The sequence below is a fragment of the Sabethes cyaneus genome, chromosome 1, assembly GCF_943734655.1.
Source record: "Sabethes cyaneus chromosome 1, idSabCyanKW18_F2, whole genome shotgun sequence".
NCBI lineage: Eukaryota > Metazoa > Arthropoda > Insecta > Diptera > Culicidae > Sabethes > Sabethes cyaneus.
In genome coordinates this window covers 40,821,061-40,847,153 of record NC_071353.1, presented here as the reverse complement: position 1 = coordinate 40,847,153, position 26,093 = coordinate 40,821,061, and the positions used below count along the sequence as shown (strand labels likewise).

The 26,093-nt window shown below is 39.5% G+C and overlaps 1 protein-coding gene across 1 annotated transcript in view; it reads right to left on the bottom strand.

Moving 5' to 3' along the window:
- LOC128732946 (papilin) overlaps window positions 1-25,855 on the bottom strand; it is a 227,571-nt gene extending 201,716 nt beyond the window's left edge. Inside the window, exon 1 of the mRNA XM_053826428.1 lies at window positions 25,066-25,855. The gene's annotated coding sequence lies outside the window, so the exon portion shown is untranslated. The remainder of the gene's footprint in view (window positions 1-25,065) is intronic.
- Window positions 25,856-26,093: the final 238 nt, after the last annotated feature.

Sequence of the window (26,093 nt, the reverse complement as noted above, 5' to 3'; positions counted from 1 at the left end):
ACTTCGTATTGCCACAAATTAACCTGTGTTGTACATAAATCATGAATCTCGGATGATCTTTGTCACAATCTCGAGTTTTGCAAGTTTCTGAGGAGTTCAACCTTAGATGATTCATTTTGGCAGTTACTATGAAAGCATCCCAGGTAACCAATAAGCATCACCAACGCTATTCAAATGTAGGCCAATAAGCATTTAAGTTGCCTTAAATGCTACTTAAATGCTATTTTGGCAAAATATACAGCTACTTTACTGATAACCTTCTTATAGTGCTGACAATGCTAATTTACAGCTAATTACAGCAATTTTGGATGCCAATTTACAACACCTATGCAGTCAAAAAGCTAATATACAACAACGTGCATTATAAAATGCCAGATACGCTGATTTGCTGCTTATGTTATTGCTTATTAGTTACCAGGAATGGGTAGTTTAATATACAAATTTGCAATTTTTCCTCACAGTAAAGCAGACAACACTCCTGTCCCCTCATTGCATAGCCAGAAAGCGGATAGTAATATTCGCCATGATTGTACAACATTTCGCTGACTATCATTTTGCGAAAAACCTTAAGCGGAATGTACCATTTCACGGAAAACCAAGTACCATTTCGCGATCCTCTCCTTACTCGCTGTCGCTCGTTCCAGGAAACCCAGGTAGACCTAGGAAAACAAATAAACCTAGACAGTAGGGATTTCTGCGGGCAGTTGCCTCCCCTAGTGGGCGGCGCTTCCGATGGCGGGTCACCGGCAACACTCGTGGTTGTCTCGTCCTGAATGATCTAGTGTTACTATAGATAGTTTTTGTGGTCTTGTTATTGACTAATGTTTTATGGAAGAGTCTCGAACTTCTCGAGTTCGATTTGTTTTTGAGTTTCGCAAAAATTTCTGTTTTATTTGTATGAAAGTCCATATCCCCCTACCACAGGGGTGAGAGGTCTCTAACTATCATGAAATAAATTCAAGACTCAAAAATCTCCCACATGCCAAATTTGGTTCCATTTGCTTGATTAGTACTCAAATTATAAGGAAATTTGTATTTCATTTGTATGGGAGTCCCCTCCTAAAAGGGGAAGGGGTCGTAATTCACCATAGAAAAAATTTCTGCCATCTAAAATTCCCACATGCCAAATTTGGTTCCATTTGCTTGATTAGTTGTCGAGATAAGAGGACATTTTCATTTGTATGGAAGCCCACCCTCTTAAAGGGAAGATGGGTCATAACTCGCTTTCTAAAGAGGAAAGGGGTCTCAATTCACCATAGAAAAAAATCTTGCCTCCAAAACCACTTACATGTCAAATTTCAGTTCCATTTGCTTGATTATTTCTCGAGTTATGAGGAAATTTGTATTTCGTTTGTATAGCAGCAGCCCCTCTTAAAGTTGGGAGGGGTCCTAATTCACCATAGAAAATATTCTTGCCCTCGATAACCTTCACATGCCAAATTGGTTCCATTTGCTTGATTAGTTCTCGAGTTATGAGGAAATTTGTATTTCATTTGTATGGAAGCCCCCCCTCTTAAAGGGGAGAGGAGTCATAATTCCACTTCTAAAGTGGGGAGGAGTCCCAATTTACCATAGAATAAATTCTTGTCACCAAAAACACCCGCATGCCAAATTTTGTTCTATTTGCTTGATTAGTTCTCGAGTTATGCAGAAATTTGTGTTTCATTTGTCTGGGAGCCCCCCTCTTAGTGGGGGAGGGGTCTCTAACCATCACTAAAACCTTTCCTGGCCCCAAAAACCTCTACATGCAAGTTTTCACGCCGATTGGTTCAGTAGTTTTTGATTCTATAAGGAACATACGGACAGACAGACAGACAGACAGAAATCCTTCTTTGTAGGTATAGATTCCATTATGAACTATTTACATTGTTGGTACAATCTTCTAATTAGTCTCGTTTGTTATATTGAAATTGGTTAACTCTTATACATAGCCTGTAGATAAATCGCTAACTTATGTAATGTGACAATCTAAAACAGAAATTACTAAAATTAAATAATAAGAAAACTTATCCAATTTAATTCTAAGCTTTTAACTTCACTTTTTGCACTAACGTAAGAACTGACGACAAAATTAATTCTACTATGTATATTTTATTCACGACAGATACGTATTTCGCCTACGACTTGCAGGCTTCCTCAGTGTCTGTTTTCGAACCTGACAGTTAATTATTTTTCACAGTTAGCATATCATTTTTCCCTGTTCTTCCAATGTTCGTCCTTCACAAAAACACATTTACTCCCTAATAAGAAGTAATAAGAAATGCAGTAAATTTCTGATGAAATTCGCCAATTCCATTCCTTCAAAAAACAAAACTATAAATCTGAATTTATGACACCTTTGCCATACGTATACCTAAATTACAGTATTCGCAATAAAAACTATTGTTAAATTTAAATTTTATTTATTTTCATTCCAATCCGTAACTCTTTTTTGACGAATGGGTTTATTCAGATTGTTCTAATTCAAAATTCATTGTACATCGTTTATTGCTTTTCAGTTTTTCATAGTGCCACCTTGCAAGGCCTGCGGCACTCATCTACTGTCTCGCCGGAGAACCAACGAAGCTGAAAAGAGCCATCGCTTTCCAGTCAGTATATCGGTTTAGTTACCCGATCTGCACTAAGGTTGCTCATATCCCGGTTGGTACCACGAGAAGGTAGGGGTAGAAGTTACTAAATAAGAGGCTGCGAACCACTATAGGGTCTATTTTATATCTACAAGTGCGCAAAGACCCGACGGTACGCTTTATCCAGCCGTTTACCAGCCTAAATTTTACTAAATTGTAAATTTTTAATTTAATTAGGGTATGTTGCTGCTTCGTCGTAATTGCGTATTCCCGTCCTATCCAACAGAAATTACTAAAAATATCAGAAATTTTTATGACATACAATGCAAAATTAGTTATTCCCTAAGATTTTAGGTTTGTTGCCTCTCATACGTGATCAATCAAAGTGAGCTGAAATCTATTTAAATGCCTTTCTTTCATTACAGAATTCCTAGCAGCCACATTTCCAACGTTTTTTCGTGCGACGAAGAAGAAAATGTCGACTATATCGTTTCAATTTCCGTCATTCATAAAATGAAAATAATTCACGCAAAGCATTGTTATTATTCTGCAGCCGGGAAAACTTGCATTACCTACAGAAATTTTGCAGAATAACATTTGTCATGCTGTCAGCAGCAGAGCCTTTTTTTATGGGAGCCTGGACCACTGCGACCCTTTGCAGAGCAGCAGAGCCTATGGAGTATTCATTAAATCCACCTAAGAAATGATGAAAATTGGAGTGCCTTTCCTTACTACGACGGGAATTAGAAATAAACCCTACCTATCATGTAAACAAATCTTTAGTAAAAAAAATCGGAAATAAATTTGAAATATCCATCTACGATCGGTCAACTTTACAGTTGTGATACCCTATTTTGTATTGATCAACCTAATACAAAACAACTCATTACAACTACTAGCTGTACAGCTGAAAGTGTCCGTAACCTTGTCAGCGGTTAATCGGATTGTGACAATTGTATCCGTTCAAAGGTCTATCAAAAACAAGTTAAACAAAACCGCATGCAATATTGCATACTATAATTGATAACGGCTACATTACATGACCGCCGGAGTGAGTTTTTGATGTATGAGGGGCATGTTTTTTGCTGTTATTGTCCGAATTGAATGGATACCATGCAGGGCCCGCAATTGTTTCAGTTCAGTAACCCGTACGGATTCAGTGCACTTTGAATGACTCGGTGGGGAGTCTACTGCAGCATGAGTTGCAACAAAATGCAACCTTTGCTAACATGTTGTACGAAAAAAAAAGATTATGAAAATGATGATGATCTGGCAGAATTCGCTTCTCTCGTGCGCTGCCTGACCACGGTCCACGTTGATTGTTCTTTGTTTTGAAGAGCATTCACATAATGGTGGCTCTATCGAGCAAAGGGAATAGTAATTGCATGGAAAATGTTCTGCATAGCCCCCATGTTAATGCTCTTGTTCTCGAGTGCCGGTTTTTGGCAACAACTTGGCCATCGAATACCGACGGAGGTGGTAGTAGTAGCAGCAGACGCACCTCCAATTCCTTACTGTCGTTTAAGACATCGGCAGAAGTGCAGCACAGAACAGCAGAGTCTCGAAAGTGCATTCTCGATGAACCGTAAAGTGTACTTTTGTCGAGCTGTTCTGCCTCCTCTTCGCAAATTCCTGATGCCACCGGCTCCAATTCTAAAAACTAACCGACCGTGTAAAGTCAGCGCGCTTGGAACGAGCATTGTTCGGTAGACGGTCTTATGTCTTTCCTGGTACACTGACGAAAGGACATGTAGAAACACTGCGCTGGTTGTTCTATTACGAGGTGTGTCACGGTCGTTAACTATAGCTCTGATTATGACGACGACAAGCGAAAGCGAAATAGCGTGACATTTTCCTGCTGCAAGCCGTTCACCGGCGTGCAATCCTGCTCGGTCAACCCTAGCTAATAGTTTTCATATTTTCATTCGCCCTCTCGGATGCATGATTATCATCGGATTAAGCGTCATTATGGAATGCGGCTGATTGCCAGCATTTTCGATCGAAATCCGTAAAGTGGCTTATTGGCTGAAAATTCTTGTCAACTGCATGTTCCCGAAGTGGGAAGCCGAAACCGGATTTAAAAAGCGATGCTTGAGCTGGAAGTTGTAATGGCTGAGTAGTCAAAGCTTCCGATTTCTTTTGGATTTTAAAATGGAAGCCCGAAACACATATACTATAGAACTTAATTACAGATATGACGTTGATGAGATTGCAATGACTTGACCACAAAATCTCAATTCATTCTGGGTATACTGTGTATAGCCGGCGTATTACAGCATCTGGATGCTGGTTACATTGTTGTTAGTGTTTAGATAACAATTTGCATATTGATTTCATAATTTGTAGACATTTCTCCCTACAGATCTTTTATAAAAGATTCATAACTTTTGAATTACGGGTCATTCCACGTCAAGTGACCGAGAAAAAGTACAAACTTGTAATCGACCTTCTCGGATTTTCACCAAACTGGGCCAGATTGTTCGTTTTGGGTCAAGAAGCAAAAATCCTAAGTTTGGTGCCGATTGGACTTTTGCTCGATTTTTAGGAATCCCCCTTTTATTAGTAAAAGCATCATTTTCGTCAATTTCGCTTATTTTCTTTCGCTTATATCTTCGTAAATATTCAATTTAGAAAAAAAAACTGTGTTCTACATTTTCATGGGAAATCATCTGAGGAATACGAATAAAATATTAGTTTTTTGAGGCAGTGCTCCAAATACTTTTATTTTCGATCTGAAAACTAAATTTGTATTTTTCTCTCAATGAGTACAATTTGATCTCAAAAATTTCAACACCATCATGTTCCTCAGACTTTTTTACATAAGAATCACTCAAAACCACGAGGTGTTCCGTCCGGTTCTCGGGATATAGCGTTTTGAAACAAACAATTCCCAATTTTTCAAGGTTTAGTCATGTTGATGAAATTGCGAAATTTCTTATTTTCATATTCTAAAAGGTTACGGACCCTCTTCGTCATACGTGAACACATTGCATTCTTTATTGCGAGTTTTTATAAGAATTAAACCGCAAGTACTCAAGTCAAGATAAATCTTTGACATCTTGCCTGTACATGTGTACATACCTATTTAGCCCGAAAAAATATTTCGGAACTTACATTTCTCGGTGGAACAATTTTTCATGCTCCAGTGGGAGTTCGTCATACGAAAACTGCACTTCGTCATAAACAAGATTTCTTTCGTTTATCATGGACAGACAGCAATTATTTACAAAAATCTATGCCTGTACTCTTTGAGCCGTGTGCAAGAGTTACCCAACTACAATAAAAAGTGGAAATACAGTGGTTACCCGATTTTGTCACTCCCCGATTTTGCCACCCCCGATTTTGTCACGCTTTTGATTTGGCAAAATGAACTGCTTTTCTTTTGCTCAGATTTCATATGTATTGTTTTTTTGATGTATAGTGTGCAGTAGCGTAGCAGTAATTGGACTCTCAGAGAGAAAAAGGAGGGATGGGCATAATAAAAATATATGCAGAATGCAGCTGAGAGGCTACCTTCAACGTACGACATTGGTCTGACAAGCTATAGTCATCGCACATTCGAATCTCGGCTGGGAAAGACTGTTAGTCACATGGATCGTAGGGTAACAACCAACCTATTTTAACGTAGTTTGAAATAGTATGCGTGCATTTACGTGGAAATCAGATAGATGTTATTGTACATCCACAATTATGGATCACCCACAATTATGGATCACTTATGTGTTTCAAGTTAAATAACTCAGTTAAACAAACTGTTTGAAGGTATGAAGCATTTTTGCAACAAAATATACCCTATTAACTAGCTTTTAACACATAAAACATCCTTTAAATCCCGACATTGATGCTTTTTCAATGAGCGTACAAAGTTGTTATCGAGGATCTATCAAAACGTCTGTTATTTTTTCAATCAGCATAAGCAGTACGTTCCTCATTCATAAGGTTGCTATGTGACATAATCACCAATTTTCGAGCAAAAAATGACTCGTACATAAAGATCAAGCTAAGTTCTTTATGATTCAGCGAAATATTGGTGGTTGCCAATGATGTTCCTGTAAAAATAAGTAATTTTCCAAGTGATCCATAATAGGGACCAAAACAAGGTAATTTTTCAGAATTATGGATCACTTTGATTCCAATGTAATTTTTACAAATTCAAACATTTTAGCACCTATTACAAACATTTTTGAAGCAGAATCGAAAGCTGCACAGAGCTGAGTTTTTGGAAAATGCTGATTCTGAATTACGCAGGACAGGAAAGCTTCGTAAGGCAGTAAAACGCTATGATGGTACCTATGTAACGGCTCATCGCAAAAGTTAAGCGAATGTTAGCTCTCATGCAACAATCTAAAACGTTAATTTGTTCCTTAACTTTTTAGAGTTTGAATTTACTGGTTCTTTGAGCTTTCGGTCAAATACGCGCGATTTCCTTCTATGTTTATTTTTCATTTTTTCGGTTTATTGTCGCCTTTCCACTGTTTCATACAGAGTCGCATCATAGCAGCGATTAAATTAAACTCTTGCTTCGATTAACTTTTCCGAGATCCACTGTACCTACTTCGTTAATAACAATTCGGCAAAAAGAAAACTTCATCCTATACTAGTCTTTTCGGAGCCAACGCAGCTGGTGAGCCTAAGTCTTTTTTTCCAGGACAAAAAATCAGTCGTGAAATCGCGAAAAGCATTCCCAAAGGCTGATCAGTAGGTGTCTACGAAGAAGGACGGCAGGCATCTAAAGGCAGACCAAAAGCCACACAAGGTCTTTCATACGATTTGAAACATGTTATTTTTATGTTATTACATAATTTGAATAAAGTTCATTGAGAGAATTCGCTGCAAAAAGTGTATTTTTGTTTTGATCCATAATATGATGAAAATTGTTTCATAATTGTGACCGCTTCCAAAAGTGATCCATAATTGTGTATTTGATCAATCATAATACAAACTTAATTTCCGTGGAAAACTTGCACTGAATGGGTTTAATAACTGAATCAACTGAAAGATTACATATTTCTGTAAATAAAAACAACTTTTTTAAGCTTTTAAACAATAGTATACGCTACAATTGATTGATTTAAAATCATACTTCTGCTTAAATGGTCCATAATTGTGGGGGAACTGCATTTTCCAATAAATGTTCAACTGAAAATCACGTAACTCCCTGTAGAGAAATTTACGTGATTTTTCACGTGGAAAGGATTTTTTATGGGTGATAACTGTGGAGAACTAATTTTAATATACACTGTATTTTATTAATAAACTTCTACAATGATACCACAATCAAAAAATTTTATACAGTAGCTATAATGATCGCGTTTTTGCGATTCGGCACTATTGTGCACAGTGGTTCCAAAGGTATCAAAACACGCAATTGGTCAGTACAGATGACAGGCACAGTAACAGCGATAGTGATGATGAAGAAGCTTCAGATACAGTTTGAAACTTGTACACCTTGAACTGTAGCTAATTAGATTCCAAACAAAAACGATATTTTAAAAAAAATTTTGAATCTCTAGAAATAATCTATGTTGCTTGAATTGCACATTTTTATTAATTAGGCCATTACAAATATATTATAAGTTTTTGTCCTTCCGGTGTTTGGCCACTAAAGCTGGGAGGTGGGCGAAAAAAGAACCAAGAGATTTTTTAAACGAGCAAAAAAATGCGTTTCGTGCATTTTTACTCAAAGTTTGAACGTGAAAACCAAATCAATTCTTTCTTTTCACATGCACGTTATTATTTTCCATGCAAAATCCGACAAAGAGGATGTTGTTAATAGAAAAAAACTTTTGCCGATTTTCGTAAATTCCATTGTTCGAATTTCCATTTCTGTTTCGTGTTAGAAGCGTTAACTCCACTCGTACACTCATTTTGCGAGTTTTTTAAGCTGCAGAGCCAACCGGAAATTGATTTTATAAAAAAATCAGAGGGGTTGTATATAAGACACGACCGCATATATAGGTAACGCAGGACTACGTAAGTCTCTTTGTAGTGATAGTGGCATGTATTCATGCTTGTAATCATTCGATTCTTCATGTATACATGCTATATGCAACATATATACATGCCACATGCGTTGTATGTAACATTCATCAAAGTAGTAATATTGCATACGTTCAATTCTTAAAAGATTGTGCATTTGAAAACAATTTAACAAAATCAAGAACACAAACCTTTCCTGCTTTCCTGCTACCTTACTGAAATTAAAGATTGTTTTTATTATCCATGGTTTCCCACGTTGAAGGGATTTTACCAATTCAATCCTATTTTATCAACAGCACATCTTTCCACTACACTTCTAATGAAACGGCAAACATGCGTATTCATACAGAGTCGTATTATAACCGAACACTACAGCTGTAGCACATTTTTCCAAAACAGATATCAAGTTCGCCGAGGTTTAGTCGTCTCGCAGTAAAGAATTTGCGATCTATTGGGACAACGAATTTGTGTCATTTTTTCTGGCACACTTCCCTAACACAGACATCAAATTGGACTAGGTTTAATCGCGTTCGTAAGAAATCTGTTGGCACGAGGGGGCTTTGTCACTCTCTCTGGCGTACTTCCCAAGCAAGGACATCAAAATGGTCTAGGTTGAACCGCGGTGTTAAGAAATCTTGTTGAAATGAGGAAACTTTGTCATTTGTTTTGGCTTACTTCGCAAGCACAGATATCAAATTGGTATACGTTTAGATCATCGTAAAGAATCTTCCAACCAATCACGAAGCGAGAATTCTGGTAAAAAGTTCATTATTTTCAATTTTTCAATAGTTCAACATCAAGAATCCATACTTTTCTTCATTTGGGTCAATTCTTAGAAGATTTTCCGATCGATTGGTGTAAGAATATTGAAAATCGATCGGAAAACCGCTGAGCTATTAGCGCTCAAAACCTTTCATTTTTCGTGACGCTCGCATTTTTCGATTTTTTTTAATGACACCCTATCTCAAAACTTGCCGTAAGACGTAGTCCTACGTCAAAAAAATTGGCGGATATCACTCAAATTATTTTTTTGCTCCCCGATTTTTCAACCCAATTTCCAAGGGGGGGGGGTGACAAAAACTTTACAAATAATTTGCAATGACCTTTTTTCGGACATTTGCTTAATCTGGATAACACTGTTTTTGAACTACGGCATATTAAAGCCCACCGAGTAACAACTTTCAATGCAAGTGTTTCTGTAGAGGGTCATGCAGGGTCAGGCTAATTCGTTAAGCATTTTGTAGTATTTTTGTTGTACTTTCACATGGGTTATGAATGGCTTGCACGTTTTTGTATGTTTGGGAATCATTGCTATTGAAAGTTACATGATTTTTTCAAGAAAATTCAAATTTTCTTCTCAAATATTGACGATAGCAAGTTACTACATTCTAGAAAAGTATGAAATTTGACTGCTTAAAAATGATTGTCAAACATGTCAAATGCGTTAAAACACTGTGGAAAGAACTTTGTTCAAAAAGTTGATTATCGTGGAGTTTCTACAAAAATGGTTTCTTATCTCCACAATTATAATAGCTAGAAAGTTAGTTTTGTAGAACATTGTTTTGCTCTATCTTTTAAGCCATTACAAATATTTTATAAAGTTTTTGTCCTTCCGGTGTTGGGCCACTGAAGGGGGGGAGGCGAAAAAAAAACAAAGATTTTTGAGTAAAAAAATATTGATTTGAGGCATTTTTACTTAAAGTTTAAACGTGAAACCCAAATCTATTCTTGCTTTTAATATATACGTTATTATTTTCCATGCGAAAATCTACGAAAAAAGACAAAAACGAAAGAAAAATTTTTCGGCCGATTTTCGGAAATTCCGTTGTTCGAATTTTCATTTCTGTTTCGTGCTAGAGGTATTAACTCAACTCGTACACTCATTTTTCGAGTTTTTTAGGCTGTAGAACCCACAGACAATTTAATTTGTGAAAAAAAATTAACTCATATCCTACAAATTATTTTTTTGCCCCTCGATTTTTCAAGCCAATTTCCAAGGGGGAGGGTGACAAAAACTTTTGAAATTATTTGCAATGGCCTTACTGCTTAAAAAACAAATTTTCTATCTTACTTTTAGGGGGATTAATCATTGAATCGTTCATACCATAAAAAAGAGCTTTCTACACTGAGAAATTTTTCTGAACATAATTAACCCGCATAGTCAACCATTTCGGTGCAATTAAAAGAACGCGTGTTTTGATACCTTTGGGACCTGTGCTGTTAAAAGGTGACGTATATGTCCACAGAGAGGTACAAGGAAGTGCGAAATGCCCTAAAAGCGATCTTATGTGTATGATCGTTTTTCGGCCACTTCCCGTGGCCGGATCATTACAAATTTGGTATCAAAATAAGCAGAAAAGACTTCAGAATCAAAATCTGAAATAAAAAAAATAATTTTTTCAAAATTTTTGGTCGTTTATGTCCCCTTAAGGGTGTTTAAGTTACTTTACAAACTGCTACTAAGTTTTCATTCTAATCAGCTAATCACAACCAGTCGCGAGATAATCGACAGGTGGAAGCAGTTATTCGATGAACACCTTAATGGCGAAGTTGCAGAAGGAGACGGAACGAAAGTTAACCTAGGAGTGCCCATGGAAGATACTAATGTCCCAGCACCTGATCCATTGTGGCAAACCCTGGACTCATTCCAGTGCGGCGTGGAACAACCTCGACGGAATAAAACGCCGCTCCTGAAAAACCACGATTTTCAAACTTTATGTAGGGAAGTGTCGTCGTGGTTGAAATTTTTGAAATCTAAATACATCGTGGCAAAGGTCTAAGAATAAGGTTTATTTCCGGAAAGTTTTGAACTGATTGCTTGAAAAATAAAAAAGTTGTAGGCATTTACGTGAAAACAAAAAATGTTGTCATAGTCGGGCCATGTTGTGCAGGTTGGGCCACCGTAAAAAAATGTAAGAAATACGTATTGAATTTCTATACCGAGACATGAAAAGAATGAATTCCGTGAACAATGGCTCATATAGGTACAAACACCCTATTTTTAATTGCATTTTAGCGAAATTTTGGCGATCTTGTAAAATCATTTTTGCTACAATCGTCTTTTCCGAAGTGTACAACTACAATGAAAAAGAAAACAACAAAAATCTAGGTTTTCATCGTATTAATTTTGCTTTATTTCATCACATTTTACGTGACTGACAGTCTCTAGCGATTATTGCGCTTCTGCGCTTAAAATTATGGTGGCCCAACCATGACTACTCAGGTGGCCCGACCTTTACAAATAGCGCTTTTCTAGTATTTCACCTTAGCCTGCCCAAACACCTTGCTGGAGGGGATTTTTCTATAGTCTTCGTGTGCAGCACAACACATTTCATACATTTTCAAAATTTATCTCGTTAATTGCATTTCATGAATCATTTCTTGAAGAAAAGTTCACTGCGCCTGGAAAACTTTTTTTGTAAGATTTAGTCACTGAATTCAGTATGGGTGTTTTGAATACACGATTGAAACTCACAATATTGTGAAAAGTTAGCTATCACAGTAAGGAGTTTTACAATGGTTGTATCATAGATACCATGAGTTACTAAAACTGTAAAATCGTGATGGCCCGAATAGTGAAAAGTTAGCTATCACAGTAAGGAGTTTTACAATGGTTGTATCATAGATACCATGAGTTACTAAAACTGTAAAATCGTGATGGCCCGAATAGTCGGGCTGTTATGGAACAGTGGCCCGACGATGACGACAATACCCTACCTTTTTCTCAGAAACTACACAACGTATTGGAATAAACTTTTTTTTTTGTTTTGTTGGTAGGAGCTTGGCAAAGGCTTTTATAACTTTTAAGTTTTGTAAACAAAATACAGTTTGAGAAAAAAGAAAAAGAAGACAAAATTTTAATTTTTTAGCAACTTTTCTTCTTCTTTTTCGTTTAAGTCCCCTTAATTAATTTTTACTTTAAATTGCTACAAAACTGAGGATTTGGCACTAGCGTATCCAGGATAAGTATTAGGCAACATTCAGTTTGAAGAGTGTTATAAAAATCTAACGCTTTACTTTGGTGGAACTAGAGCTGAATTCTAACGGGAGCTATAGCCTAGAGTATTTTTTTTTTGGTCAACCGTTTCATTTCGTCGATAAAAATTTAATGCATATTAAAGCATGGGTGATGCAAATAAAAATTTCCCAAGTTTTTACCTATGCATACCAGCTTAAAAGATTTTTACCAATCACTCAAATCCCAAGGAGGTTCTGTCCTTTTTTATTTTTGACTTATATTATTATGATCGATTCTAAAGCCGCCTAACCCAACTAAGCTAGTGAAAAGACTGCAGCACCAAAAGTGATCGCTACACTAGTGCGCATCGTTTACTGAAGACCTACCACCAAACTAGTTTATAATAACCATTTGATTCCACAGGAAACGATGAGAATGACATTGAGGAGGAATTTCTCCCGTCGCCGACGCCGACCGTCCCACGCAGAACCGAACGGGTTCGGAATCAATGGGGGACTAAACTTTTGCCGCTTCTTTGCGGTTCTTTTCTGATGTAGATTTTTTTTTTTTTTGCTCTACTATAATGAACGAGAGTGTTTAACTGTCTGGCAGCAAACCGAAAAACCGCTAACACACAGACGGGTCAGACGCAAAGAAACGCATATTCCACATCCAGGAAGACCAATGGCATACATATGCTATGGGAACTCCGATTCGCACCGAGGCCGCACTTGATACGGACTCAGGCCCGGTCACACCGAATGCCACCATATGTATGCACCTACATTTAATGGGGTGTCTCATAGAAATAAACTCCTCAAAAGTATTCAATTCTCAATAACTGATTTTAACGAAAATCTATAGGGCTGATTAGTCACAAAAGCTCTTTTGGGTACTAACATTCTTTCTATACGTTGAAATTTTCGCTGCCAAAATTTCCACAACCTGCCAACACCACCCTAGCGCTTACTTATAAACGAAGCTATTCATGTTTCAACTAGCAAACATTTTCTCTTTTCCTGCGTAACTCATCCGAAAGATTGCGGATCTCCTGGCTGGCAGCCTCCGCTCAAAGCAAAATGGTATTAACCAGATCGGTAAACAGAACGTTTAAACATTTCACAAGCACTTTCTTTCGCCTTTGCGCTCTCTGGTAGGTGTACTTAGCAGCAGGTCGAACTCGTTTCCGTTCCTCGCTTCGCAGACGCCAAGATTTTCCAACCGCCCATCAGCGAGCCCTGATATGTTTCAATTAACACCTGTCGATTATCCACCAGCAAAGCAGCGGCGTTAGGCCCACCGTCAATTTTCCTGTAGAGATTCTGTTGTTATAGTGTGGGTATTGCGATCCAATACTTTCAGACACCCGCCAAGAGCTTCAATGAAATTTTCAAGCAATCAAGCGCTGGAAATGGCACGATTAAGAAGCTAATCTACAAACAACGCAGATTGCGAAAACCCGAAGGATGAGTGCTATTTTAAGCTAACAGCTTACCGCTTCACCCTGAACGGTTGTTGCGGGGCTGCTATTAAAAGCAAATTTTTGGCTAAATGGCAGACAAATATTTGCTAGGAATTCAATTCGCGAGCATACCGTGAGCCATGACCACACAGACGCTGTTGTTTGGCCGCAGATTCCGATGCCAAGACAAATAGTGATCCCTGTCGAAGCCAGTCAGCACGGACGTTTAGCTCCGGTGGAAGTTCAAGTTCACCGTGTTATGTTATGCAATGCAAACAGACGCATTTCAATGCACTTCAGGTGCGGGCTTCCGCAATTGACGAGAGCATCGCGCGTCTGTCATTTGTCAATTTCTACGAGAGGTGAAGTGCTGATTTAAGAAAATAGAAAAAATATATCGCTAATTTCGTCAGCGACGAAACGCAAGCAAAACCAAAATAAAAAAAAATCGTGCCGTACACAATGCAAACTATGACTTATTTTGAATGGCGAAAAGCGTACGGTCTCGAAGCGCGCTCATCCTCACCTTGTGTGGTGAGTCAGAACGCAGCCGACTTGACCTTCGCTCAGTTCCAGAAGCCGCGATCCGGGAAACGTCATGACGAACGTCGCAACAATGTGCAGATCAGACAGAGATAGTTTACGGAAAAAAAACTCTTCAATTAATTAGTAGTGAAAATTTATTTTTCTATCGGGTACGAGTGGTATTGGAAAATCAAACTGCTGAGAAGTCATGATTTGCCGCTAAACTGGAAGTATGTTTGCCATAGGTTGCAAAATCTTTGAATTGACGAAATTCAGTTTAACAACTAAAAGCAAATAGCTATTTACTAGCACATCAAAAGCAAGCACAGGAATTAGGTTACGGGAGGGTATTTTCGGCCCATTAAGCGGTACCCTGAACAATATTCAGGAATTACATTGAAACTATATCTATTCAAGACAAGATTTTTATACCAATTGATAGAATAACATTTACTGAATATCGGAGTGCATTTTGGTCCTAATGAAACGCTACTGAATTTGAGTTATAGTCGCGAGAAATGATGAAGTTGCTGCTGTCTGTGTTGTTTAAATATCCGGCAGGACGAAAAAGCCTGCATGGTACAAACCATAACAGTTATAAAGCAATCCACCGAATAACCAATGCGCGTGCGCCCACCATAATTTCTTAGTTGCGCAATGAACAATAAAGCTGGTTTTTGGCTTATTGTTGAGGCTTATCAAAGTCTTATCGCCCACCAAAAACCAGCTGTATCTATTTGAAGACGCCTGAGAAATTACAGTGAGCAAATAGCACCACCCAAGAGCCTATTCGGTGGATTACTGTCCTTTAAAAGCAAATCAAAAGAGAAACAGATGGATAACGTGATAACGAATAACGTGTCGGTATTGCCTGCATACCGGCTCATAGAACATAACTAGTTTTGGAGTGACACTGACAACAGCTTGCTTCTGGCGCTAGTGTACACTCAAGTCTTTTTTTACACGGGGGATACGTGCCGTGATATATAGACCGGTGTATATTGACCGGTAATCGAGCCAAACAGCCTGCATGCTGCAACGAACGACAACGGCCAACGATGCGTAAATTTTGCAGTTTCCCGCGATATGGTAGTCCGAAGTACCTTCTTCCCCCGCAACGATATCCACAGGGCCACCTGGAGATCAACAGAGCAACGAGTTTAAAACCAAATTGACCATATTCTAATCAACGGTAAATTCTTCTCTGATGTTATAAACGTTCGCACCTACCGCAGTGCGAATCTAGAGATTCGGACCATTTCCTAGTTGCAGTCTGCATGCGCTCAAAACTCTCGACGGTGTATAACACGCGTCGAAGTCGTACGCCGCGACCCAACATCGAGCAGCTACGAGACACCGGAGTTGTCCAGGAATACGCGCGGCAGCTGGAAGCAGCGCTACCAACGGAAGAGTAACTTGGCGCAGCAACTTTTGAAGATGGTTGAAAAGGCGTTAAGACCGCCATCGGTAGTACTGCTCTAGCGGCACTAGGTGCAATGAATCCGAACCGAAAAACGATTGGTTCGACAGCGAATGCGAGCAATTAGTGCAGGAGAAGAATGTAGCACGTGCGAGAATGCTGCAACACCGTACGAAGGCGAATGTGGTGCGATACAAACAAGCACGGAACAGACAAAAATCGGTCTTCCGGAGGAAAAAGCGCCAACAGGAAGATCGAGATCGCGAGGCGATGGAAGAACTGTACCGTGCTAACGATAAACGGAAGTTCTACGAGAAGTTAAACCGCTCGCGCAAAGGCTATGTGCCGCAGGCCGATATGTGCCGGGACTCAGACGGTAATCTTCTCACGAACGAACGTGAGGTGATCGAGAGGTGGAAGCAGTATTATGGCGAGCACCTTAACAGCGATGTAGCTGAACATGAAGGTGACGGTATGGCAATAGATCTTGGAGCACGTGCAGAAGACGACAAAATACCAGCCCCCGACCTGCAGGAGGCTGATCAGCTACCCGGCGAACTGCTGAAATACGGTGGTGACGTACTGGCTAGAGCGCTGCACTGGGTCATTGTCAAGATTTGAGAGGAGGAACTACTACCGGAGGAGTGAACGGAAGGCATCGTGTGTCCGATCTAGAAAAAGGGCGACAATTTGGATTGTTGTAATTACCGCGCAATCACACTGTTGGACGCCGCCTTCTAGATACATTCCCGACTTTTATGTCGTCGATTATCACCATTTGCAAAGGAGTTCGAGGGGCAATATCAAGCAGGTTTCATGGGTGCCCGTGCCACCACGGACCAGATTTTCGCGCTTCGGCAAGTGTTGCAGAAATGTCGCGAATTCAACGTGCCCACGCAAAAACGGCGTATGACACGATTGATCGAGATCATCTATGGCAGATTATGCACTACTATGGATTTCCGGATAAACTAACGCGATTGGTCAAGGCGAAGATGGATCGAGTAATGTGTGTTGTTCGAGTATCAGGAGCAGTCTCGAGTCCCTTTGAATTTCGAAGAGGGTTACGGCAAGGTGATGGGCTTTCACGTTTGCTGTTCAACATCGCTTTGGAGGGTGTGATAAGAAGAGCGGGGATAGACACGAGTGGCACGATATTCACGAAGTCCGTCCAGCTTCTTGGTTTCGCTGACGACATTGACATCATTATACGTATCTTTGAGAGGATGGCGGAAACGTACATCGGACTGAAACGAAAATCGTATCGAAAACAAAATACATGAAAGGTTCTAGAGAAGTGAATGCTGACCTCCCTCCCCGGATTCATTTAGACGGTGATGAAATCGAGGTGGTAGAAGAGTTCGTGTATCTGAACTCACTGGCTACCGCAGATAACGACACCAGCAGAGAAATACAAAGACGCATTATGGCAGGAAATCGTGCCTACTTTGGACTCCGTAGGACGCTGCGATCGAACAAAATTCGCCACCGCACGAAGTTAATAATCTACAAGAAGCTGATTAGACCGGTAGTCCTTTACGGCCATGAGGCATGGACTATGCTCGTGGAGGACCAACGCGCCCTTAGTGTTTTCGAACGGAAGGTGTTGCACACCATCTACGGCGGAGTGCAGATGGAAGACTGAACGTGGAGGAGGCGAATGAACCATGAATTGCATCAGCTGCTTAGGGAACCACCCATCGCTCTCATTGCAAAAATCACCTGCGATGGACTGGGCATGTCGTGCGGATGTCGGACGACTGCCCGGTTAAAAAAGTTCTCAATAACGATCCGACTGGAACGAGACGGGGCGGCGCGCAGCGAGCAAGATGGGTCGATCAAGTGGAAGGCAACCTGCGGACCCTACGCAGACCATGTGGCTGGCGTATTGCGGCCATGGACCGTGTGGAATAGAGACGACTTCTTCGTACAGAGCAGAAGAAACCACGGCCTGGAGCTGATTAAGTAAGTAAGTAAGTATACGTGCCGTGTAAAAAACCGTTAAAAAAACCACGTTAATTCGGAAAATGTTGTAACAAAAAATCGCGTTATTCGAAAAATGTTGTAAAAAAACCACGTTAATTCAAAAATCGTCCTATAAAACCGCGTTAATTGAAAAATTACCGAAAAAGGCACTCGAATTTAAAACTCGCTGAAAATTCGAAAAATGATGCAAAAAACGTGTTAATTCAAAAATCGTCATAAAAAAACGCTTTAATTCCAAAATCATAAAAATAAACCGTGTAAAAAGAGACTGAGTGTACATTAAATCGTTCATATACACTAGCACCGAAAGCAAGTGATTGTCACTCAAAAACTAGCTATGTCAACACGATCGAAGAGTTTCAGGCGCATCTGCCTCGCATATTTGTAGTAGGTTAAACATAGTAATTAAAAACATTAAAAACCAAATGCTGCAAATTGCTAGTGAATGAAAATTGATTTATATTTTCATACCAGAGGGGAATTTTTGTGTTCCTCCTTGATAAAAAGAAATAAAATTGTTCTGTGATACCGTTTTCACAGTTGTTTAATTTCTGGAATAAGTAATAGATCATAATTGTGTATTTTTCAAACTATCATCAAGAGCGAATACGCGTAAGCGATTGCTTCTATTTTTCGGGCTATTACGTGTTAGTGGAGAAACAGTATTTTTGATGTTTGTTGTATAAAAATTAGCAAATTACTTACATGTTGATGAAAATAGTTACAACACATTAAAACCAATGAGTGCTACATTCGTTTCAGCATTGCGCAGCAAAAAATGGGAATGTATGCCGAATTTAGTAGCGTGCTGGAAATACCCTGCGGTACTCTAGTTTCAGCACTCAGTTGTTGCTGATTTCCTCCGAAACCGAAGCTACAAATCAAACGGGCATACGCCATAGTTGCTGTATTAATTGCTTCTAACACATTGTTCACTTCCAGCGGGCAATGATTATTATCGACACGTGGGAGTTATTTTTCAAAATATTCCACTAATCTATGTGACCAACCGAGCATATTGTAGCCACTGTTAACTTTCCGTGAAAATTTCTATTGTAGGAACGTGTTGCGGTTTGAAATGCAATTAATGCGAGATATCTTGCTGAAGCTATTTATCACCCTGTTACCGATGTGATTTGAATAGAAGAAATAGCATAACTACAGAATAACTGCTAAACCTACGTTTTGTGTTGATTTATTGATGACGCCATACGTTATGTTAATTTATTTGAAGCGTCGGTTCTATAGACAGAAACAATTTTATCGTTATTTCTGCCTATCGAGCACGAGGTTCTATCGTCTTCAACTAAATAGATATATTGCTTCGCAATCATCAGTGGGAAACGATCCATTCTTTCAAAGCATAAAGTTTCAGCTACTGAATGTTTACTGCATTACGTGAAAACTTTCCAAGTGGAATGTCATGCTAATTAATTTGATTAATTATATTTGAGAATTATCGTATAAACTAGGCTGTCCCAGAATGTCATGAAACTTTGAACACTGGCATAATTAATGGAAATATAAACGGAAACAATTTAAAAAAAAAATCGAAAACTTCTAGTTTCCTAAAAACTCTAAGGGATTTTTTTCGATTTTCTCTAATATTGCTTAAGTGAAAAACTCATAAGCTTCGAACCAAGCGTTGTCGAACAAACATTTTTTTTTTTTGAAAATATATGCAGACTTTCTCGTCTCGTTAGTTCTTCAAACTAACAACAGACCGATCTTTAGTTTTTCGGTCGTTCTGCATTCGGCATTGCGCATTGCGCGAAGAGGCTAATAAAACGAATACGAGAAGTTAACTAGAAACTTGAAAATAAAATCCACAAGTATTATTTTCCGTATTCAACAATTTATAATTTTTTATAACTTTTACAATTTTCACAATTTTTGTCATTTTTACAATTTTGACAATTTTCAATTCTCCTCCTTTGCTAGCAGCACAGACCCAAGGTCCTTGGGGTTCTTGAAGAGAACATGGGTGACATTGCGATTCTCGTCTCGAGTGATTTTGGTTCGTTTCGCCCATTCGTTTAACGTGGTCGAAACGAACCAAAATCACTCGAAACGAGAATCGCCATGTCACCCCAGATTTCACTTCACAGTCGTCCGCTGCTCTTGCGACGTAGCCGGCCTACTGGAATCTCCCGATTTTCACCAGATGTACGATGGGAATTCGTGGATTTTAGGGCAGCATACGGTACAGTCGAACAAGAACAGCTATGGCAGATAATGCACGAGCACGGTTTTCCGGACAAACTGACGTGGTTGATCAAAGCTACTCTGGAGTGAGTTATGTACTACGTGCGCGTTTCGTGGACACTCTCGAGTCCTTTCGAATCACGCAGAGGCTTGCGGCAAGGGGATGGACTGTCTTGTATGTTATTCAATATCGCTATTGAAGGTGTGATCCGGCGAGCGGGCATCGAAACGAGAGGAACGATCTTCAGCAAGAGTAGCCAACTCCTAGCCTTCGCAGACGACCTCGACATCATTACTAGAAACCTTGGGACGGCGGAGGCAATCTACGCCAGACTAAAAACGGATGCTAGGAGGATAGAGTTACAAATCAATGCGTCGAAAACCAAAGATATGGTAGGAAGATGCTCCAGAGAAAGCAACGTTTGTCTTCCACGGACAGTTTTTTTTTTCATGTGTGAACTCATCACTGCGACCAGTATAGTTGATCTATTATGATATCGCCCGGCGTTTCCTGAATGACCTGCACTGCATTTCTTTTTGCTATAATCGCTGTTGAGTGAGCGATATGCGTATTACATTTTATACGTGCTTGTGTGTATTGGGGTTTGCTCTTCCTTCAAATCATGATATACTTTACCCACTTATTCCTCGCTGCCAGTAGTATCCCATATTATAGCCGTCCCTGGCGAGGACTCATTCGTACCTCTGACCAGTACACTTAACTATAGGAGACACATTTGCACTGTTAAGAGGCTTCAGAGGCTAAATATTGAATTCAGCATGAAGGAAGGGTAAATGACACTCCACGGACAGTTACTATTGACGGCGATGAACTGGAAGTGGTTGATAAATTCGTATATTTGGGATCTCTGGTCACCGCCGTCAAAAATACGAGTAAAGAGATCCAACGACGCATTCAAGCTGGGGATCGAGCTTACTTTTCCCTCCGCAAGACGCTTCGATCAAGGAGCATACTCTGCCGCATAAAGCTAACGATGTAGAAAACGCTAATCAGACCGGTAGTCCTCTACGGACTTGAGACAGTAACTTTGCTTATAGAAGACATACGTGCACTTGCCGTATTTGAACGAAAGGTTTTGCGGACTATTTTTGGCAGAATACAAACGGAAAGCGGAGAGTGGCGGAGGCGTATGAATCACGAGCTTCAGGCACTGGCTTGGCTCGACCAAGTTGAAGCCGACGAATTGGCAGCGGGGGTAGCCCAGGACCGAGTACAATGGAGAGGAATTTACGCCTACGTCACTTTTCGCTTTCCGTTTATACCCGGTTAAACACGTCCACAACACCTTTCGTTCAAATACGGCAAGTGCACGTATTTTATTTATTTATTCATTTATAAAGGTTAAGATTTACGATTTTTTATGTTTATACTGGTTAGCTGGGCAGAGCCCTCCCAGATGGTCTCAAGGTGAGACGCTCTAAGAGTCTAAGAGTCGTCTTATGGTCGAATTTCAGCTGGGACAGGCTGTTAGAATCAATACGATCGTAGCTCTAGCTCCGCAATTGTCATGTACTCTAACAGCTGGCTGCGAAATCTGTCGAATGAAAAAACAGAAGGTCAAGTTTCGACAACCGGAATGTAGCACCTAGGCTTTGCTTTTATTTTATTGGTTAGTTCAGTGTTCGGTCTTACTCGGGCCCACTCCCCTTTTGGTCTTCCAGTCACTTGCCCATTCTCTTTTCATTCTGTAAATTTCTATAATACAATAAACAAAGCGCTTTTTTTCATTCATTCATTCATTCCACCCCCTTGTTAGCTCCTTCCTACGTATACCTCAGCTACTGTTCATCTGTTTTCTTTTCAGAAAACTATAATAAAAGAGAAAACCCCTATTTCGACCTCCCTCTATGTCAATAGTAACCCAGCTCCCCTTTTCAGACCCTCTTGCCTCTCTTGTGCCTCTGCCTCTCCCAGTTAGCTGCAAGGTAAAATGCTGGTCTGACTAGCTACTCGTCGTATGTTCGAATCTCGGCTAGGCGGTGCTGCTAGATAGAGTCAGTAGCCGACTTAGAATTTTGTCGATAAAGAAGGGTCAAGTCTTAGAAAGACGTGTAAACTCAAGGCTTTGCCTTTTTGCTTCTCTTGTGAATGGGAAATTTGTGGCTCTTGTGGCTCGGAAATTTGGATACGCAAGAAAAACAAAACGTCTTTTTGCTTATTTGGACTTCTCTCACTAGTTAAGGACCAACCCGCTTTAATCATACTCATACGTTAATTGCCACAGCGTGAGACGTTCTGCTTAGTAGTATTTTAGCCATAAAATTGTCAAAAAATGGCGGGTTTCACAACTAGGACCAAGGAATCGCTATCCCTAGAGTGGAATTCGTCGTAAAGGGGAAAAAGCGGAAAATTAAGAAACGGAGGGGCATTGAAGCAACACTTACTAGGATTACCTAGGATTCTGGGTCCGTAGTTCGTTACCCTTTACCAGTCAATTAAACCCGGATTAGACTCCATTTTTTTTGTAGGCATGATGATTCGCTAATATTGCGTATCCCTTAAACCACAGATATAACTCTTGGAAGAAAAATCAACAAAATTTGTCGTCACGCTCATTTTGTCTGAACCATCTATGATCGATATTCCCAAATATTAACTCACAATAGAAGTACCCGCAATAGGAGGCCACCCAGTTAGCTTCGGGGTACGATGCTGGCCTAACAAGCCAGCCGTCGTATGTTCGAATCTCGGCTGGGAGGGGCTGCTAGGGGAGTCGGTAGGATCGTTGCATTAGCCCGTAATTGTCCTGTACGCTAATAACCGGCTGCGATGTCTGTCTATAAAGAAGGGTCACGTTCTCAACAGGACATTTATACCCATGGCTTTACTTTTTTAAGAGTATCCCTCGAACAAGCAAGTATTTCTTATGAGGCATTTTGGTCCTTTCGTTAAAAAATGCCACTTTGAAGAATACGGCGACATTCCCATTTAACGATAAATTTTTAAATGACTGTTGCAGCGTGCGATGTGTGGAAGAGTGAGCGTTTTATATGTTTTTCTTATGAGGGAGTAAATGTGTTTTTGCGAAAGACGAACATTGGAAGAACTGGGAAAATGATATGCAAATTGTGAAAAGTAATTGACTGTCCAGGGATTTGAACCCACAACTCTCAATCTTGCGTCGAATGCGTTTCCAATTCCACCACCGGCCAGTTTTGCATATCATTTTTCTCAGTTCTTCTAATGTTCGTGCTTCACAAAAACACATTTACGCCCTCATAAGAAGTACAAATTAGCTTGACCAGTATAAGTCGATATCAAAAGATGATGAAAGTTGCATGTAATACATTATATTGTTTTTAAAGTTTTTACCAAAACTCCAATAAATGGTATTAAAATAAAATAGGTAAAAATACCAATAATAAGTGTTATCCAAAGCGGGAAAAAATGTTGCTAAAATAGGCCTTCCCAAATTACATTGAAGGTTTCGTTTGATTCTTATGATTTGACCAAAATTGATCAAAAATACCATTACAGTAATGTTCCAATTTTGTCAGCCCCATGTTGAATTTTGGGCTGACAAAATGGGGAAACTGACAAAACCGGGAAGTTTTTTTTCGAATTTTTTTTCAAAATTCAAGACTTAAGACCTTGCAATATCGAAGACTTCTACTAAAAATTAAATTTTAACCCTCAATTGGTCAACCGAAAGCATAATGAACCGGGCACAGCATACTGGTCCAGAACCTTTCCTGGTGCACATTAGCTTTGAGCGAGAAAACGTGGTTTTAGGTTGATGGAACCTTTGGAAGACTTTCTTAAAATTAAAAGTTCTTTAGTCCAGCGGAATTCAAATTTTGATTAATCCCCCTAAAAGTGAAATAAAAAATTTATCTTTCTTCAGTTTCAATATAACACATTGATGTGTTCTGCAAAGTTTTACAGCATATTATTACAAGAAATTTTGCTGAAGAAAATAACCTTGTATTTCTTCACCAAAGATACAAAAATCCTATTGCTCATAAATGAAAAATCGTTAAAATCAGTTTTTCTGTTTTTATAGTTGTTGTATGACTTTTTCATGTTTTACAAAGTTATACAAAGTAAAAATACACAACATTGCTGAATACAGAATACCTCTATCTTTGCTTTTTTAGGAACTATAGAACTATAGAACTACTTAAAAAATACCCTAATTTTGACCTCGAATTACTCGCAAGAAGGCATCATTTTATTCAAAAACTCTCCACAGAGAATCAAAATAGTTTCAAGCAGGCTGAAAAGTTTTATTAATTATGTTTAAAAGCACAAAAGTTAAACAAAATTTATAGGCTGACAAAATCGGGATAAAAAGCTGATAAAATCGGGGGTAGACAAAATCGGAACTGTATAAGCTGTATAAGCATGCAATAAAATTCAAATTGTTCTAGGCAATGTATTTATGAAAAACAAGCTTAGAAATAAAAATAATCTGATAAGCTTATTCAGAGTTTTCCAATAAATATATTTGCTAAATATTAGTTTATTCAACGGTTGTATAGCTAATTACCGGGTAACAAGCGCTTGATAAGCTGTTATATAACAAAAATGTTTGTTGGGTTATCTTTGGAGTAGTTTTTGATAAGCTAAATTGACAACATATAGTTATTAACCAGTCTCGGTTTCATAAAAATATATAAATAGATTTGATATGCAGTAGCTGGTACAGCTAGCTTCATGTTACTCAGAGCGCCAGTCTGCATACAGTTAACTGAAGCGAACGAAATAATTCCCAATTCTTCAGAAACAGTTTATCACCGCCGAACGAAAGTCAGTCAGTCCAAAATTCAAATTAATCGAGTTTACTGCCACGATTTCCAGAATCATCAAACCGCCAGCGGCGGCAGTAAAATTTCCTAATTGCTTTCCTATTAACGATGCTGCCCAAAAATCAGCCTTCAATCCAACGCCAAGAAGCGGAGAAGCTCCACAAAGAATAACCGCCAAAAAGTGCAGGCCTACCTTAATCTTCCGCCGTGTTCTCCATCCACATGCAACCGCGCAGCGTCCCGAACTGTTGCGTGCCGATCCGATGTCGTCCTCCGGGCTTACTGCGCAAACACACCGGCCAATTTCGACCAACGACGCCAAAAGCAAACACAACCGAGCGCCCTAATAGGACGGCCTGTGAAGCGCAATTCGCGTAGTATCCTTTTCGCAACAGGTCGCTGTTCACTGGATTCGCTTGCGTCACTTCTTCACCACGCGAACCACTCACACTCCGCGGAGCACCGTATTCGCCAGGCAGGAAAACGAAATTGCACAATTTTCTAACTAAACCACTTTTGTATCCTTCTCGAGCTACTCGTCAGAGCCAGTGCGCGCTCCCGGAGGGAATCGCAGTTTTATATTCCAAATGATAGTAATTTTCGATTCACGACGAATTTTTGATCCTTTTTTTTGCGCGCTATAATTCGAACCAATGATCCGTTCTGATTCACCTGCACAGACACTTCAACATTTAGATAATTTCTGCTTCGTTTAGCTCCTTTAAGAACGAAAGCACTTCACGGTATTAGCATTTCACGTGTAAATCCAGCAATTTTCCTTTATCCTTATTCAGTGGCACTTGTTCAGACTTGATTCAATGCATAAATTAGATGGCACTAGATTCGGTGAACCACCAGAAATCCACAGAGTAATTCTTTCCTGAAATTCGAACGATCAGTTCTGAGTTCCGAATGTCCTGACAAAATCCGTCGTAAGGGCGGCCTCGTTTCGAGTTCTTCTTCCCCGAGGGGGGTTTGGGTTGCTATCCTTTCGGCAGACAGCGAGCGACTGACTGACCATTAACTAAATGGTCCAACTAAATAATGAATGTGTATATATTATGTTATTAATACATATCGGCAGTCGGGGCGAGAAAAAAAAGCAGAGCCAACCATCCAGCCAAAGATGAGCTGTACGAGTGTGCGATGATGAGGAGGTCTCTGTATGCACAAGAGAAGAACGCCACCAGCCGGCAACTTCAGAGCAGAGCAGGCATGCAA